An 18823-nucleotide genomic window follows, 5' to 3' on the forward strand; every position below is an offset into this window, starting at 1 on the left:
ATCCCCACCCAGATCAAGAGACAGAACATTACAGGGCACCTAGGTGGCTCAGTCGGTCAGCGGTCTGCTTTCAGCTCAGGTCATGATCCCAGGGTCCCAGATTGGGCCCAGCATCAGGGTCTATGCTTGGTAGGGAGTCTGCTTCTCTCTCTCTCCCTCTGCCCTTACTACCCACGTGTGTGCATGTTCTCTCTCAAATAAGTAAATGAAATCTTAAAAAAAAAAAAAAAGCACTAGCACCCAAAAAAGCCCCCTTTGTGCCCCCTTTTACAGTCAACCTTCACCCCCTTACCCTCACTACCTCAGGATAACCATTATTCTGATTTGTAACACCAAGTATTAGTTCTGTGTGCTTTTTAATTTTTTGTTAATGGAATCCTCTTCTGTGTGTGTGTGGTGTGTGTGTGTGTGTGTGTGTGTGTGTGTGTGTGTGATTTCTGTTATTTAACATCATGCTTCTGAGATTCATTGCCTGAGCCATACTTAGATCATTCTAATTGTTATACAGTATTTCCTTGTTTGCCTCCCACAACTTAGACTTTACTATTGGTAGACAATGAGATGATTTCCTGGTTTTGTCTATTATAAAAAAGTGCTGCTATGAGCTTTCTGTTCTATTTCATGTCTTTGGATGAGTATGTACATGGGTTTTTTTTTTTTTTTTTTTTAAGATTTATTTGTTTATTTGAGAGCGAGAGTGCAAGCGCAAGTGGAGGGAGGGGCAGAGGGAGAGGGAGTGAGAATCCTCAAGCACACTCCCCGCTGCACACAAAGCTGATGCAGGGCTCAATCTCAGGACCCTGTGCCGATACTAAGACTCAGACAAGCAACCAACTGAGCCACACAGACACCCCTGGATTTTTGTTGTGTACATACCTAAGAGTAAGATATCTTGGTCACAGGATACACAAATATTCCACTTCAGTAGCTGAAACTGCCACATATTTTTCCTAGTGTTTGTACCAGTTTACACTCCCACAGCAGTGCCTGAGAGTTCCAGCTGCTCCCCAATACTTTGAATTGTCCATCTTTTAAATTTCAGCTATTCTAACAGTGTATGGTTTTAATTTGAAATTTTCTAGTGATTGAGATCCTCTTTTGTGAAGTGCCTATCAAATCCTTTACCCATTTTCCTCCTGGGTCATCTACCTTTTTCTTACTGATTTGTGGGAATTCTTTTTATATTCTGGATATAAGTCCTGTGTCAGATATATGTATTGCTAATATTTTTTTCTCAACCTGTGGTTTGACTTTTCCCTCTCTTTATGGTGCTTAATTTTAATGCAGTGAAACTTATCAATTTTAATTTCTTTATGGTTAGTGATTTACAAAATCTTTGCCCATCTCAAGAACCTGGACATATCTTCTACTTTTTTTCTGAAAGCTTTTATGTGTCAGCTTTCACGTTTAGATCTATACTCAATTTGGAATTTTTGAAGGGTGTGGGGTGGAGGGTATGATGTTAAACAGAGGTCAAGACTTAGCTTTCTTTTTTTCCATACGCATACCCAGTTGAAGTGCTGTTTGATGTTGTTTTCCTCTACGTGGGGTTAACCTGTGTTCTGGTAGTTTGATAGATTTGGAAAGTTAACTTTAGCTGAATTAGGGCTGAGGTCAGTTTGTATTGCTCTGTGGATCTTCATTCTGCCCCTTCTCCTTGGGTGAACTCTCCAAGGGTTCTATTGCAATTGTGTCCCTAGACACTTTCTTCTTTTTTTTTTCCTTGCTTCCATTTTTTCAATCAAGGCATAATTTACATATAGTAACATTTGCTCCTTTTAGTAGAATTCCGTTAAGTTTTGACAAATGCATACAGCTGTGTGAAAACCACAATTAGATACAGAGTACCTCTGTCGAGTCCAAAATGGTTCCTCCTTCTTCAAGTGTTTCCTCCTCAGCTCTGTGCAGCTGCTGAAAACTGTGCTGCGAAGAAGTGTCCTGCTTGGTTTCTTGTTCTCTGTCATGTTTTTGTATCTTAAGGATTCAGCAAATGCCTTGAGGGAGAAATCACTGAATGTGAGGCCACTTTTCCAGGCCTTCTTTCTCTCCAGGATGTTGGCCCCTTAAGTCTTGGTTACTGCAACAGCACTCTGATGCCTTCCAATAGATTTTTGGAATTTTACCCAGATTTTCTAGCTGTTCTCGTGAGCACTAAACTGCCACAAGCTACTTGTTTATAGACAAATGCATAAATCGGTCTATCTGCATTAACCAGACTCATCAAGACCCTCCCAAAATTTTTTCTTGGGTATAAATCTCAGAAGAGTAAAAGAAGTGTCATTATTGGCAGCCATGACTACTCCAAGTGTTCAGTCATGGGAAGAGCTTTGGAATCAAACAAATCTGGGTGCGATTCCAACTCTGCTACTTATTAACTATGTGATAGTGAATCTGAATCTTTCCTTGCCTTCAGATGGGGCTAATAAAAACAACTGGTTTCCTAGTTTTCTTTTGAAGATTAAATGAGATAACAGATGTCAAGTACCTTGCACATAGTAGGTATTCAATAACTGATAGATATTATTTTGTAATATATTATCATTTCTCTTGGAGCTATAAAATACACTCATCTCTTAGAAATGATGGGGAGGGGGGTGGGAGGCTCAGTGGTCCCTGCAACACAGTACCCTTTGTTGAGCAGCCTATTAGCTGCTAAAAGGGGTGAGCTCAGCTGAGCTTGTTTTATTCACAACCAGAACAAAGTCATTCACAGATACTGAGACATGCACAAGACATTTTTTCCCCCTCGGAAAATCATAGAATTATATACAAACCATGTGAATTGGAGGGATCTTAAATCTCTGTTCCAAAAAAATTCATGTTACAGATGAAGGAATTGAGGGCCCTAAAGTGGTTAAATGACTTGGTCAAGGTCAGTTCTCTCGTTAGTATTTATTTAAGTGACCAAATTCCCTAAGATCACATATTTCTTCCCTTATAAAACACTCCCAGCTCCCATATTCAACTATAAATGAAAAACAGAGACAATTCACAAGAGACAATTAGTGATGTTTTATTGTTACTGGCTCATTCTGACTAAAACCCATAGATCTATTTTTAAATATTTTATTTTAATTTCCATCCCCACAAATTATGTGACTTCCTGCCAACTACGACTGACATAGCTACTTACCATTCCTTTCCCATTCCAAGGATTATGTCCTGTAGCTTTTCATTCTTCTGTTATTAAGAAGTATTCTGCCTTACCCTCCAATGCACAAGACTAAAAGAAGCTCACATAAACCCACAGACAGCAACTCTCTTCAAGCTTGCCAAGTGAGAGGGGGTGCAGGGGACCTCCATCATTCTGGGCACTGAATGCAATGGTGGCCATGTGCATCCCTGGCACTCTCCTCTATGGGTAGGGCCAGATCACCAGCACCACTGCCACTGTCATCATTTCCAGCAAAGGCAGTATTTTAAGGCTCATTTTTTGGTAAGTCCCCTTGTTCAGCTCATTTCAGCATTGTGTTCCCTGCCAACAGACAGATAGGCCTGAGTCCCTTATGGGCCAAGTAACTTGAAAGAGTTTGCATGATCACAGAACACACAGTCATCTTATAAAAGCCTCTACCTCATGCCAGGATTCTCAGGGACTCCTCCTGGAACACGCTTTCCCTAGATCTTCACGTGGGCTACTCCTTCCTAGAAATGGATCTTCAGCCTCAGTGTCTTCTCTTTGGAGAGACCATCTTTCACCATGCAACCTCTGGTGGCCTTCCATTGGCCCTTTATTGCAACTTGCAGTTTTATTTACTCACTATCAGAAGCACATGTATTGCCTCTACTCCACCAGAACACAGGCTCTGGGCAAGCCGTCCTTGCTCATCCCCGTGGGCCCCACCCTGGTGCAGAGTACTCACTCAGTGAATCAGTGAATCGGTGAATGTGGGCGTGATCCTTTCAATACACCCAGCAGATTGGATCTGCCCTTGGGTTTGAGTACTCGCTTCACTACTTACTCGCAGGGTGAATCGAGGCAAATAACTTAAATACAATGAGCTTCTTAGGGCTAAGACTGAACCTCTCTAGGTTGCTATAGAGATCAGACCAGATAGACGGGTACCAGGTGCTTAGCACAAAAGTTGGCACTGAGAGTCCTTAATACATAGTATTTATTGTGTCCGTAAGGATAACAGGGCGTATTATAAGAGTCATGGCAGATTTTTAAAGATAAATATTAATGTTAAAATAAGGGGTCCTAATACAACCACATAAAATTTTAAAGTAATTAAAACCTGGTTCTTGTTGGCTCTACAAAGTTATTCATTTTTTATAAAGGACCCTAATTTCACCTTTGTAATAACTACCTGTTATAATTACCATTGAAGACCCTCCCCTTCACCCACCCCTTTGGTATCCATTTGGAAAATGACATCTTTCTGTGAATACTTGTGGTAGGAATTTTAAGGTAGAATTCTAATCACTTTTTGCAAATTTGTACTGACAATGTAACCTAGGAAGGTGCTGGTTCCTGTTTCTCATGCTACTGACTGGCTTTAACTAGGGGTTTTTTTGAGGTTTTTAAGAAAATCACTACTCTTGGGGCACTAGAAATCTGATTGAGAGAAGAGAAATTTTTCCTTTCCTTTTATTACACCTTGATTCTCCCAGAGCGAATGCTTTCATATAAAACCCAAATGTCCTCACATGCCTGAGCAGACAGTTCAATCAAAGGAGCAATAAATAGCACCTGGCTGTTTGCCATGGGCTGGGAAGGGGGTTGTGGGAGGAAGACGGGCTCACTTGCCTAACACAATCCTGCTCTCTGTCGCTTTCCCTCGTCCTTCATCTCAGGGCTTTTCCTTCTTTACCATCCGGTCTAGACTCAGCTTTGCCTGCAGAGAATTTTGGTAACTGCCTCTGAGCCAGGTCAGCCAGAATCCACGCATTGGGCACTGAATTAAAAGCTTAGAGGGGTCCCGTGAATAACAGTTCACCCTGGAAACTGTTGGAAGTTGCACAGTAACTAATGGTAGAAAAATATTTTAAAACAGGGAGTAAGCGCTTCATCAGTTTTGTGGCCCTTCGACTCAAACTTGGAAAATAGAAAGGAGGGTATGTCTGAAGGCAAACTCCACTTCTCAGTCACTTTGCCATTCCTCTTGGAAGCCTTCCTTTTCTCTCTTTGCCACACGAACAAGATAGTTCATGAACATAGCCCTGGCCGCTATAGACCAAAACCAGTTTTTCCCACTGGTAGCATTTTCTTCCTCTATTTTTCCTTTATTCTTTCCTAAAATTAAAAATAAAAATGCTGAGGGAATTGAATGTAGGGAAAGGAAAACCTGGGCACATAAATACTGATCCTGCCAGAGGGTTTGGGGAAGGTACCGGGAACTGTTTTCTCTGCCAATTTCAGTGTCTCTCAGTATGTTCAGTTTCAGTCCAGGCATACAACTCTTGCTTCCTTCTAGTCTCTGATGTCTTTGTTGAAGCTGGAGGGTCAAGGATGGGAGGCCTCTGTGGGGAGGGTCTGATAATCTGTATCACATTCCGAATATAGGCAACTGTTTTTAAGTTGCAGATTCCTGGGCACCTCTCTAGAGTATCCCGTATATTTTTTAAAAGCCCCCCCCCCGAAGATTCTGACTGCAGCCAGACTAAGAACCCCTCTTCTAGGGGTCAGTATACCATAAACACCATAAGGCCAAGCACCAGGGCTGTTTGTTCGTTGTCATGTTCCTGATATGTTCCTGGGACATAGAGCACTCAATATATATGTGCCTATAAATTAATTCATAGGAGCACTCTTTGTCATCAGTTCTCATCTAAACTCCATCCTCAAGTACTCTGCTAAGTTTTTAGCAAGTGGTTCTTATTTTGACGGGAAGAAAAAGGGAACAGAGATGGCTTTGAAAGCTAATGAACACTAATATACACAAACTTTGGCCTACAGTTTTGGGTTTCCATTCATTCATCCAACAGATATTTCTTGTTGTCCTCCTACATTCTGGTGGGGGACTGGGAGCTTTAAAGAACCAGATTATGAAGCAGCCTTAGGCAGGCTTTCCATCTAGGAAATGTCTCACTATTTTATTGTCCCCTTCTCCTTAGGTTTATAGAAAAGATCTCCAAAGTTGGACCCACAGTAGAAGAAAAGGAATCTAAGTGGGATTCGGAGCTCTTGTCACTTTCTGGCTTTGTAACCCAGAAGTGTAATTATATGTTTTATCATTCCAAATGGATTTTAGTCTCCTTAAGATGAGGGCCACATTCCCAGAATGCTGAGCCAGGAACTTTAGCTGTAGGACGGTACCATAGATGTTTGCACTTGGGACGGATGGGAAGAGGTGGTAGAGGTTGAGGGAGGGGAGCTACGGATAGTCTGAGTGGCCATTCAAGATTAAGGAAAGGGGTGACACCCAGATTTGCTGACGAATCTATGAGCCCCTCAAGGTTCCCTGATCCTTAGTCTGCAAAACAGCCTTCCTCAGATGGATGCAAACCATAAGTAACATGCTAGGCAGCTTTTCGTTTTGTTTTGTTTTGTCTTGTTTTACCTGTGAAAACTGAAATGAGAATCTAGGAATCCAGATCCAGGTTCTAGCATGAGATTCCAAGCCATTCCCTTCACCTCTGTGAGCTTCTGTTTTCTTCCAATGCCCGGTGGCAGAGGCTGGGGATGGATGAAAGCAGCTATATTCTTAAGGTCCCCTTGAGACCTATTACTCTACTTGATTAAAGGCAAACATTAAAAGCGCAAAATTGCATTTTCATACTCATACTCACTAGAAGTCCTTGTTGCATCATGTTGGGAAAGGTTTAAGGGTGTGATGGTGATTTACTGTCACAGTTGTTATTTCTTTGGTCTTTTCTAATGTTTAATATTTACTGCTGTGTTTCAAGCACAAGAGAGTTAACTCTAGATTATCTACTAGTACATTTCTATAATTCTAATCCTCCAGACTCTCTTCTACCAATTACTCAAGTTCCTGAACATCACCAGCAGAAGACTCTGGACAAAGCAAAGGGTCCAAATGGTCTTTGAGAGTCTGAAACTTGGGAGGATTGAGGTTTGGGCTTGGAAGGTGTCCTTAACTATGTTCCAAAGCCTTTGTCTTTGATTATTGGCATTTGTAGTACTCCCTGTTCTGTCTTAACTATACCACCTTCTCTACCCCATTATTTATAATAAGTTAGTTGTTGACACTGGAATAATTATATTCATTTTCTTTACAATCCAATTGCACAACATTCATCGGTGCCTTATTTCCCCTTTAAGGTCCTAACTCATAATAATACCTGAGTAAAAAATTATATTTTAAAACATACAGTTTACATTAACTAAAATTCATTCCATTTAATCATGTTTCCATTCTCCTTTTGTACCAGGTATCATTAAAACATTTTAAGATCCTTCAATCAAATTCTACAAGGATTGGTGATCAACCAGAAGTCTCAGAAGCGACATCTGATTGTGCACCTGTGAGTAGCATTTATATTATTGAGGGGGAGGGGAGGCTTTCTTTTTAGCAATTACACAGCCACACTGTGCCTGATTTTTTAAATTCTTACGCCTAAAGATGCACTATGAGAAGTCAGTCTTTCTGCTGTGCTCCTCATAGCTTATTTACCAATCAATCTATCAAGTTTGGAAGGAACTGTTTTTTCTGCTTTATAATTTATATATAAATATATATAATATATAATAAATATATGTATATTATATATAATAAATATATATAATATATAATGCTATATAATTTATAATTTGATTTCTTGCTTTATTTTTTCCCACATATATAATATCTTAAGCAAAACAGTCCCAGATCAATAGTAATGAAGTCCTCACTTCCTGCAAAGAATGCTGATGACTTGAGGGACTAGGGAGATGATGAGTCGGTCTTCCCCAGTGCATAAGCTCACCTTTGCACAGACATTGGTGATTTCAGGGGCAATAAGAACCTTTCACGGCCTGTGAACCCTCCTCAACCAGAAGGAGAACTTCCACAGGCCGAAGGTCTGCTGGGGAGCAGAAAGAGGGGATTTCAGAAGGGAGAGGATGTAGAAAGTAAAGGAAACTTCACTGGTTCACAGTGTTGCCCAGGCTGGCACCAGTAGGAGGGAAAGTTTTTGAGGAATTTAGCGTGGTTCCCAGGCAAGTGTTATTTCCGGATTATATCCCTTGCACCCTGTATTAGTTTGCTCGGTTGCCATAGCAACATACCACAGACCGGGTGGCCTAAACAACAGAAATTTCCCCACAGTTCTGGAGGCTAGAAGTCTGAGACCAAGATGTCAGCAGGGTTGGCCTCTCCTGAGGCCTCGCTGCTTGGCTTGCAGATGGCTGTCTCCTCCCTGTGTCTTCACGTGGCCATCCTCAGCGCACACAAGTGTTTGGTGTTTCTCTCTGAGCCCGTTTACTCTTCCGACAAGGACACCAGTCATTTCACATTAGGGCTCACCCTAATCACCTCATTTTAAGTTAATCACCTCTTTAAAAACTCGATCTTCATATACATTTATGTTCTAAAGTACTGGGGGTTAGGACTTGAACATATGAATTCAGGGCACTGTAATTCAACCCATAACGCCCCAGCATCCTTTGTTTCTAATATGCAGATTTCTGGTTTATTGAAGATGCACTTCCCTCTGATCTTCTCACCTGACTTCCATAGCATGGACATCACTCTGAGAACATTTGGTTGTGCTGTGATGTGTTGTAGTCCTTTGTGTGCAGCTCTCATTTTCCAATAACATAGTGTTATTTTTGAAATTGAAGAGTGTGCCTTTTACATGTCTCATAGGTATATGGAAGTTTTATATATAGTAAGACATTTAATGATATTTATTGAATGAATGAATACATAGATGCTTAGATGTAGCCTCTGAACCTACAATTTATCTGCTCTAAGACTCTCCAAATGATGACTATTAGTGGTACTTTCTCCTCATTTGCTGCCCTCTACCACAACAAGTGGAAATGAACATTGGAGAGGGACTGAAAGAAAAATATGATTAGCTGACCCCAGGAGACTTACCTCTCTCCTCAAAAAGGTAGGAGACAGTAAATAGCATGAGCCTGCCCCAGATCCCATCACTCTTCCATGAGAGCATTGTTCCAGGAGATAGGAGGGAAGGATGATGAGTTTAGATTGGGATTTACTGAATGTGAGGACTTATGGGACTTCAAGGGCATACTCCAGTCTGAAGCCAGATGAGAGAGAGCTAGAGACAGATGTTCCCTGTCAAAACCTCTGCTTAAGAATTAGAACCATGGGGGCGCCTGGGTGGCTCAGTGGGTTAAAGCCTCTGTCTTCAGCTCAGGTCATGATCCCAGGGTCCTGGGATCGAGCCCCGCATCGGGCTCTCTGCTCCGTGGGGAGCCTGCTTCCCCCCCACTGCCTACTTGTGATCTCTGTCTGTCAAATAAATACATAAAATCTTTAAAAAAAAAAAAAAAAAAAGAGAATTAGAACCATGAGGGTGCCTGGGTGGCTCAGTGGGTTAAAGCCTCTGCCTTTGGCTCAGGTCACGATCCCAGGGTCCTGGGATTGAGCCCCGCATCGGGCTCTCTGCTCCGTGGGGAGCCTGCTTCCCCCCCCACTGCCTACTTGTGATCTCTGTCAAATAAATAAATAAAATCTTAAAAAAAAAAAAAAGAATTAGACCCATGAGAATGGAGGAGGTCATCCAGAGAGATTGTGTGGAGATAGAGGAGCGGTGTCTCCAAAATGCCACCAGAAATTGTATGCAGAAGGTTTTCTTGGTAAATTACAGAAGAACCCTCCTGTGAAAAAGAAATCCACATGCTACCTCTAATGAGGGTTTGTAAGAACATATATATTAACTAATATATGCCTACCTATTTCTTTCTCATTTATTTTGACCTATTTTATTTCTTCTTCTGTCCTCTCCTTTGGGTCTATGCCCCAGACCATTACTGTGGGGCTTGCCCTCCCCAGCTTTGCCAACATTTAGCTAACTATATCCATGAGCATGTGTTTAGCTCCCCAGGTTTCTGCCAATGGGTTCTCACACCTCAGCTCCTTCCTTTGTGGCCATTCTCTTCATCAGCCAATCAGAGCTGATCAGACTGGACAGTAGGGGAGCCTTGGGATTAGATTCCTCAATGTCCGGAGAGACAGAAAGTAGATCCTTCTCAGGGTCAGGTGCATAGACCAAATCATCTTGTCTAGACAGCTAGTAAAGGGCTCAGTAGGGGGGAGGGGGCCACTTTCACAATGATCTCCTTCCTTAGTCCACTGATAACCTGCTGGTTTTCCCCCTCCTCTACCTGTGCTCTCGAGGGGGCTTTGGCAATATTTTAGAATTTCACGGCCAGACCAGAATGGGGGCTGGGGGAGCGTGGATGGGCCATGATGGCCATAACAATCTTCTCCTAAGCCCCACCAGCAAATGTCATTTCTCACAGGGCCATGTTCATCCCAGCACCACTTTCCTTAATTTTTCCTGCTTTCTGTGATACAAACAAAAGAAAGACAGATATTTATTCATTTCTTCTATTTTTTTGAAGTATTACTTTTCTTCCTTTGAATTCTCTCCTTGCAATTCTTTTCTTTTTCTCTCCTCGCTTAGTTCTCTTTCTTTAGCAGAACCTTGATTTTTCCTTGGATTGTCTGATTATCAGTGGAAGAGGCTTTCTGAGGTCTGGAAACTTCCTCCTTGTCTGTACACCCCACCCATGTTCTTTAATGAACTATGAGATACCAACTTTCTTGATGTACCCACACCCTCACTTCCCTCTTGGTGTTCTTTGAGGAGCCAGGACAAGATGCCAATTTTTATGCAGCTATCCAGAATACCAGTGACACCTGAGTCAGTGATTTTTACTCAAATTGTTATTTACATAACATGAGAAAAGAGAAATTTTGTAGTCAAGAGAAAATAGCTCTACTATCCATGAATGGCCTAGGTGGGGTGTTCCAAATGAATGGTGGCCGGTGGCCAGCAGAGGTGCCTCCCGACTGGGTTTCATTAATTTCAGTCAGCTACAAGGTTTGGAGAGAAAGAGGATTTTCCTATGAGCATGTAAAAGAAGTGCTTTGAGTTGTAAGCCTTTGCCCTTGTTTAAGAACAGCATAAATGGGAGATTTTATAACCACTGTGGGCCAGTATTTTTGGAGTCAGTTGAAGCTCCAGATGGAGTGGAAAGAGAAGTTTCTTTTTTTCTTTCTTTTTTCTTGAGTTTTGCAGAACGAGTCTCCCTGGGCACCTTTAATAAAGTGTTCAGTCTCTTGTTTAGTTCAAGTGTGCCCAAGCTTGTTATCACAGGATCTGAAGGGGGCTTTCTTACAACTAAGAACCTTTCCTATAGATTTCTGGTCTTGGCTCTAGAACCATCCTCATATGTGAGAATGTCTGGAATCCACTCCTTCCCCAAGAGTCTCACCTTTAGGAGTCCACGCTTAGGTCCTTGTCATGCGGTATAAGGAAGAAAATATGCAGTGAGCCCAAGTTCGGTGAGGGCTTGAAAGGACAAGAGGAACACAGTCCCATGGTCATCTCAACATTCTGGAAACCTTCACATTAGGCAGGTTAAGAGGACATTCCAGCATCACCATATGCAGATTTCGTAACTTTGGCCAAATGATGGAGGTTTCCAGGCCAGGGAATTGCAGCTGGCTTTAAGAGGTGTCTCTGTGGAAGTACGCCTTCCTGCCTAGCAAAGCTCTTGGTGGAGGGGGGTTGTACCAGGGTAGACAAACCAAGATGAGGGCCACAGAGGGCAGGGAAAAACAGGCCGTGGTGCCCGGAGCACTTTCTAGAAGAAAGTCTCTTCTAGAACTCCTCTCCAGACTTTTTGTTCTAATGGGTATGAGTAAAGAAAAAAAAAAGAATGATTGCGCTATTCAACAGCTTTCAACCAAAATGATCAAAAGTCTTACCTGAGTGTATAACTATGAGTGGATATATACAGTGGAAGGACATAGACCCAGCAGCTTCTGAACTCTGCTTTGGGCTGTTTAATAAAATGCAGTTGTGGACGACTTGTGCTACGTGCAGCCATACTCCAAGAGGGTTTACGTAGAACAAGCACTCTTAGGGGGCACATCTGAAACAGTTTCCTTCCCACCATTCTCTATATCCCAAGTCCAACTAAATGCCAAATTAAATCTAGATATTTCTTTTTTCTGAATCGACTTTTACTAAGGAAAAGGGAGAGCTGCATTCCCCAAAACAGATATTTTGGGCCAAAATTATTACTTCGGCCTTTTTTTCCTCTTCCTTTTTGCTAATTCAAAACAAAATGTCTATCATTCACTCTAACACCAGCGTTTAAGAGCTGGAGACAAATGGAGTCTGAATATTCACGCCAATGTGGTACAAATGAGCTGTGATTTCAGGATGCTGGCTGTTCCTCTGACAGGAGAAAAGAGGGGTTGACTGGTTTAATATCTTTGGCTGAAAACACTTTCTTATAAAGGGATGGAGAAGGCCAACATTAATATTGAGTCCTGTTACTGAATGTCCAGGAAGGCTCTATCATGGAATGGGGCATCCTCAGTCTGGGGAAGGTGTGTTTATCACACCCAGACAACGCGGAGGGGGAGCGAATTCACACACACAGGCTGAGACGGAAGGAAAGACATCGTCTAAAAACATTTTCTCCACGTTCTTCAAAGAATTCCTTCCATAAGTATATTATAGCCGTGATTGTGAATATGACTCCATCACAGACTTACGCAGTGTGTAAACATAAAGACATGTGTTGTAATGAGAGACTCTGGAGTATATCTGACTGCCTCCCTCAGAAGGCTGGCTAACGGTTTAGAAATAAAGATGCAGTTATAAGTTGGGGTTTAAGGCGGAGGCTTGTGACCACCATTAGCATCATCTTTCCTTTCTCTTGTTCCTCAAACACACATATTCAATCACTCATTAATTTACAGTTCCCGGAGTATAGTGACCTGGACCCTCTCCACCTCAGGTGCTTTGTTAGGTCTTGGCTACGTTAGCGATTCTATCGTTCCTTCATTCTCTCCTATAAAACAGACTAATTTTTATTCAATGCAGTGGAAACTTTGGTGAATCCAATAATGCGCTCAGTGACGTAAATTGTGATTTCCATTACTTTTGTTTTTCGTTGGCCTCATCTTGGCAAAGAGTCACAGTATTTTAAATTTCTCTGCCCTCTTGTCCACCTGTCATGCTTAATTATGTCGTTTACACACAAAACATAGCAGTGTGCTGGCTATATCTATAATCCTATTTTGCTGCAAATTGCTTTGAAGAATGATGCACAATTGTGCCCAGTATTATTTGTTTCCTAAATTCTGGTTTTCAGGAAACATTTTTTAAAAGGGGAACATAACTATAGTTTCAAAGCCATCGAAAATTGAAAGCAAAGTAAGGAAACCGACATTTTTATGGAATGCGCAGAAGACCCTAAGGTCTTTCAGCGGAGCTGAAATTGAAGGGCCCCTCCCTTGGACACATCTCCACCACAACCCTTCTGCTAATTTTTTTTACATTTACATTACATTTAATTTTTTACATTTACATTTACATTTACATTACATTTAATACTGTATTCTCTTTCTTAAAGAAGGCCTCTCAGACAGTCTTCACATCTCACAAGCGTGGCTCTGCCCTGAGACTGACACAAACAGACAAACTTAGATGACTGATCTTCCCGTTTAAAACTAATTACATTTTTTAAAAAGCAAAGAAATAGTCAAAGTATGAAGTACTGGATTTTATTTTTTAAGACCTTAGAATGAATTCAGCTAAAGTAAAGTAAACCCCACTTAAGTGAAATAATAAATCAGTTTGCCAAAACACAAATGAACATAAATAGGAGTTTCAGGGATGCCTGGGTCGCTCAGCTGGTTGGGCATCTGGCTTTGGCTCAGGTCATGATCCCGGAGTTCTGGATTAAGTCCCTAATCGGGCTCCCTGTTCAGCAGGGAGCCTGCTTCTCCCTCTGCCTTTTCCCTGCTTGTGCTTGCTCTTTCTCTCTGTGTTAAATAAATAAAATCTTAAAAAAAAAAAAAAAAACACGCACAGGAGATTCATTTTTACTTCACTAATAAACATCATGAATGGAACTTACCCTAACATGGAGCAGGCCAAATCCTCTGGCCAGGAAACAGCGCCTACTAAAGGACATTTGTACAGGAGTATAGATCCTTCCAGACAATCATACAGTCATTTCATCATCAAGGTTCTTGCCACAGTCTACCTTGTATGATCTACTTACAGGTCTTTTGAGATGAGTGTGATTAGAAGCACAGACTCTGGGGCCAGGCTGCCTGGATGTAAATACCAGCTCTATCATTTCCTAGCTCTGTGACCCTGGAGACATGACTCACCCTCTCTGGGCCTTTTTATCTGTAAAATGGAGACAATACAGATTGTTAACAAAGATTTAAATGATATTTATAAAATTCTGAGAACTGTGCTTGGTACAGAGTAGGTGCCATTTAACCACTTGTATGGATTCTTTTGTGGGTTTACTCTTACATCCCCTCACAGGATGTAGCCTGGCACTTGATCGGCCATTAATGAACGGCCTTATAATCAGGGGTTACAAACTGGCAACCTGAGGCCCACACTGACCTGCATATATGTGCTTCTCTTGCTCAGCATGGGTTTTTTGTAGTTGTTGTTGTTGTTGTTTTAAATTTGAATTTGAATGCTCTTAGAAGTCATCCATTCTTCTCCAAGTGGAGGGCACATCAGGTAATGGGAGAGAGGAAGCAGAGACAAAGGCCCAGAGGCAGAAACAAAGGCTGTATTATTGCAGGGCAAAGGAGTGTGGCCTGGGCTGTGAGCTGTGTTTTCAAATTAAGGGTGAGGTCTGGAGAGGAGTCATGTGATGGGTGTAGGGAAGCCATTTCATGGAAGGCCCCTGGGGGTTCCAGGGACCAGGATGGTGGTGTGTGGGAAGCAGAGCGTTCATCCTCACCAGGCCCTTCAATAACCGAGTCATGTAAGCCTTCCCAGGCATCATCCCTCACCTGCTTATTCCCCAAACCAGGAGTCCTACATGCCCAACAGCTTCCCAGACCCACAGGCTGTCACTGAACGGAGACAGTAGTAAACCTTGGGCTGCTGCTGTTTCCAGTTAAAGGCATCTTTGATTGCTCCTCCTGCTAACAAAGAATATTCAAGTTCAAGTGAAATGGCCTCTCATTTCTGGGGTCAATTCAGCCTTTCTGCTATGTAACATCTGTTTTTGAAATTCGGCTGAGACCCTGACTTAAATCCATTTAACTTAAAAAGCAGCAAGAGAACATCTTGTTTTCATGAATGTCCAGGGGCTGTGTGTCAACAAATGAAAGGTCTGTTTGTGGTATTCAAAGGGGAAAAGCTGGTTGTGCGATGTTCTGCCACTGGGGTAAATTTATTATGGACTGTTCATTTCTTGGAATCATGAAAAAACAAAGTAGACCAGCTTTGTTTCAATCAGCAAATTTTGGCTTAATCGTGGGTGGGAAACGTGCTTTTCTTGTCAGAAGGTCACTGAGCTGGATGGTTTCCAAAAAGATGCCCTCACATGTGCCTCTTACTTCAGCCACGTGAAGTTATCTTAAGTGGATTCTCTAGGTCTATATAAATTTTGGCAGACAGCATCTGATAGATCATTATTTTTATATCACTTACACAGGACCAGAGGTGGGAAAGAAGGGGTGAGACTAATTCGCCATCCCTCAAACCTGACGAAGCTACTTTATTCCTCACGCACTCATTTAGGAGAGACAAATAGAGAAAAGTTTGATTCATCAGCACCCAGAAGACTGAGTGTCTGGCTCAAAACAGGTGTCTCTATATATGTATGTGTTTAATGAATATGAACTCTGGTCTTATGAACTCACTTTCTCTTTATGAATCCATGTCTGTGTGTGTATTAATATCATTCCGGTCTGAAAAAGCTGTCACTGCTGATGTCCTATTTCAGTCCAAAGAAAAGCATTAGGTTACTCCTGTCGCTCTCTTGGAGCGGTGTGTTTTTCCTTTCTAACCCTTATCCCAATTTGTATTTTATTTATTTATTGCCTATCTCTACCATTAGACTGTAAGCCCAGCAAGGGCAGAGTCGTCGTGTTCACAGCTCATTTGCTACACCAAGCAAGGTGGCTAGTACGTGAATAGTACTTCACAATATTTGTTGATTGTTTTTCCTGATGTTTTCGTTGTGATGATGGTTGTAGGGCCTTAACCACTCTTGACTCTGTATGAATTTAATCTCAGTGAAGTCAACAGGGCTTATAATGCAGTTGAATATGCAGAGACCTTTTGTGTGATGACATACTCACACTCATTTGACCATACACTCTATTGAAAGTGATGGTGGAATGGGTTAGTCTAACCATCTCTGTTTTCGCAAGTTGAAGTTTTCGAGCCACATCTGCCATTATAGCTGGCCAAAATCAGTGTCACGGCACATGGCAATAGTTTAAGGGCTTTTTTTCTCTCAAACAGTTAACTCATTCCTGGTGGTATTCAATCTATGACTTCAGCCTTATTAGCAATAAATTCTGGCCCACTGAGCTACTTGGTAAAGGCAGTACAAGTATCTGTGGTCAGAAAGAAGGCATTTTTTGTGCCCAATGGACATACAGTTTAATGTGCATATTTGTTTGTCTGGTGGTCATGTAAGCCTTTCTTATGATCAAGCAAGCAGGAACACTTCAGCTTGAAGGGGGAACAAAGTAGAATCACTTGCTCCATTTTGCTTTGGCTGTCTGCATAGACAGGGCTGAAATAGGAATGATTTGTGTGTTCCAGAGGATCTCAAGAGAAATGCTCCTTCATTTACAGGAGGTGCAATTCCACAACAGTTTCTTGCTTTGTATACTTGAAAACATTCCCAAAGAAACAAAGTTGGATGCAGAAAAAATAATGAAAGAAAAGAAAAATAATACTCTGAATTCTGAACAATTCTGCTTTACTAGGTTGAGCTGTCTGCCAGCTGGCCACAGTGTTGACTACTTGTAATATATACTTTTGGTAGGCTGCATGTAGTTCTTGGAACTGTTTATATTAGACGGCAGAAACTTAATTATTCTAAAATTGGCAGGAGTTGCTTTGGTTACTTAATACAAAATTGCTTAGTCATCTTTATACCTAGTGTGGACAGCATTGTTTGAGTGTGAAAAGCTGGGAAATGCACATGTGCTCCAAAGAGATTTTAGATCAGGTAGAAAAACAAGAAGGTATCATTTTTTGCAAGATGCTTAGCAGGTGGTTGCCACATGTTTTAATTGGACAAGCTAGGTGCCTGTTGAGTTGAAGTCCTTGATTACAAGTATTTTCTCCATTTTCCTTGTGGATTTTGTAAGAAGTAAAAACGTGCTGCTGCAGCTTCCCAGACTGTGTTCTTCTCCTGCATTTTGCAAAGTGCAGGTTTCCCAGCAAGAGGGTGAGGAATGCTAGAACCAGTTGTCAGAACAGCTTTCTTTGTCTCCAAAACAGACAAGGATGTCCTTTCAAGCTGGTTGACACCCAGGTCCTCCCTTTGCCTCTTTTGGTTTGAATACCTACCTTACCACACTGGAACTACTGCCTTCCAAAGACAGCACAGATTTATAGAGCTCCAGCAAGGAAGCAGGCAGGCAAAATGAGTCTCTTCCGAGTGGTTTAGAGTTTGAGGTGGCACCGGAGGTCTCCAGGTTTTTCCAGGAATGCTCGTGGCAACCTCACACTCTTCCTGTGACCTGGGCTGGGACTCCTGAGAGAGATGGTGAGAAAAGATAAAAGTCCTATAGCCAATGGATAATGACAGCAGGCTTGGGAGGGGTGGGTTCCCAAGCAAACATCCAGAACAGTGCCTTATGTTTCTAATTACTGAACATGGCTAGAGAGCGAAATCAGGCAACACTTTTTTTTTTTTTTTTTTTTAGACTGATGGAAGCATTTAAATCGGCTCTGAATGTCAGTATTTTCTAATTATGATGGAGGAGTGGCAAGGAATCTCCAAAGACCTTGGCAATTTAGAGAGTTTCAGCCCAACCCTGATTCTCTTCTTTTTTTATTCATCATGTGTCTTCTTTGTCCTTCTTTCTCTTTCCATGTTCCACAACTAGCCTATTCCCTCAGTTACAAATGCCTCATATCCCTCTCCTGAAGCCAGAATGTCTTTCTAAGACAAGATTCTTTTCTACCAGAGGAAACAACCACAGCTACAAATCGCAATATAAAATAGAGCTCCATAGTGAGCCACCATCCATCCCAAGGCAGTACTAAAAGCTGGCCTGGAGACACACATGACCTTTTGAAAGGGCCTCAGCCAAGTTCCTCCATTTACCATTTAAGTACAATGAAAGAAATGCCCTGGAATCCATTCCAATTCAACAAGTCTTCAACCTTGCTGACTATAAGAGAAAATAGTCAGTTAAGGGACCCTTAGATCGACTCCTTAATACTACTTCGAAGGATCACAAAAATGAGCAATAACCTCAAGGAGATTACCATCTTCTAGGAAAGACAGATATGTACCTAGAAATTAAAATACAAGTCATAGATTAAGTGCTCCAATAGAAATCCATAGGTATCCATACAAACGCATGTCAGTGAGTAAGTGGTTCAGGGACCCTGTAGTCTTATGCTTAAGCCTATACTGGGAGTCATTTCTTACATGAAGAAAAGTCCAGAACTCTCCAAACTAACAACTGGGCAAACTACCATCTACGTGATTCATGTGAAAGGAAAGAGGAAGCAGTCTAGGCACTTTTCAAATTATTATTTAACTTCTGTGTAGATTTATGTATTATGTCCAAGGAATATCATGGATAATGTCCCTTGGTTTGGTTTCAGAGCTTTTCATCTAAGATGATAAACTCCTAGAAGATAGCCTCTAACTTGCTTCATAATTCTAGAACACAATAAATGCATTTGAGGATCATGATGAATA

The 18823-nt window shown here is 41.6% G+C and overlaps 1 protein-coding gene across 4 annotated transcripts in view; it reads left to right on the top strand.

Annotated features, from left to right (window-relative positions):
- CALD1 (caldesmon 1) overlaps nt 1-18823 on the top strand; it is a 183707-nt gene that overhangs the window by 58141 nt on the left and 106743 nt on the right. For all 4 annotated transcript variants that reach the window (XM_080818089.1, XM_080818087.1, XM_080818088.1 and 1 more), the window contains one exon: nt 7336-7428. The gene's annotated coding sequence lies outside the window, so the exon portion shown is untranslated. The remainder of the gene's footprint in view (nt 1-7335; nt 7429-18823) is intronic.

This window comes from Martes martes (assembly GCF_963455335.1).
Source record: "Martes martes genome assembly, chromosome: 11".
Lineage (NCBI taxonomy): Eukaryota > Metazoa > Chordata > Mammalia > Carnivora > Mustelidae > Martes > Martes martes.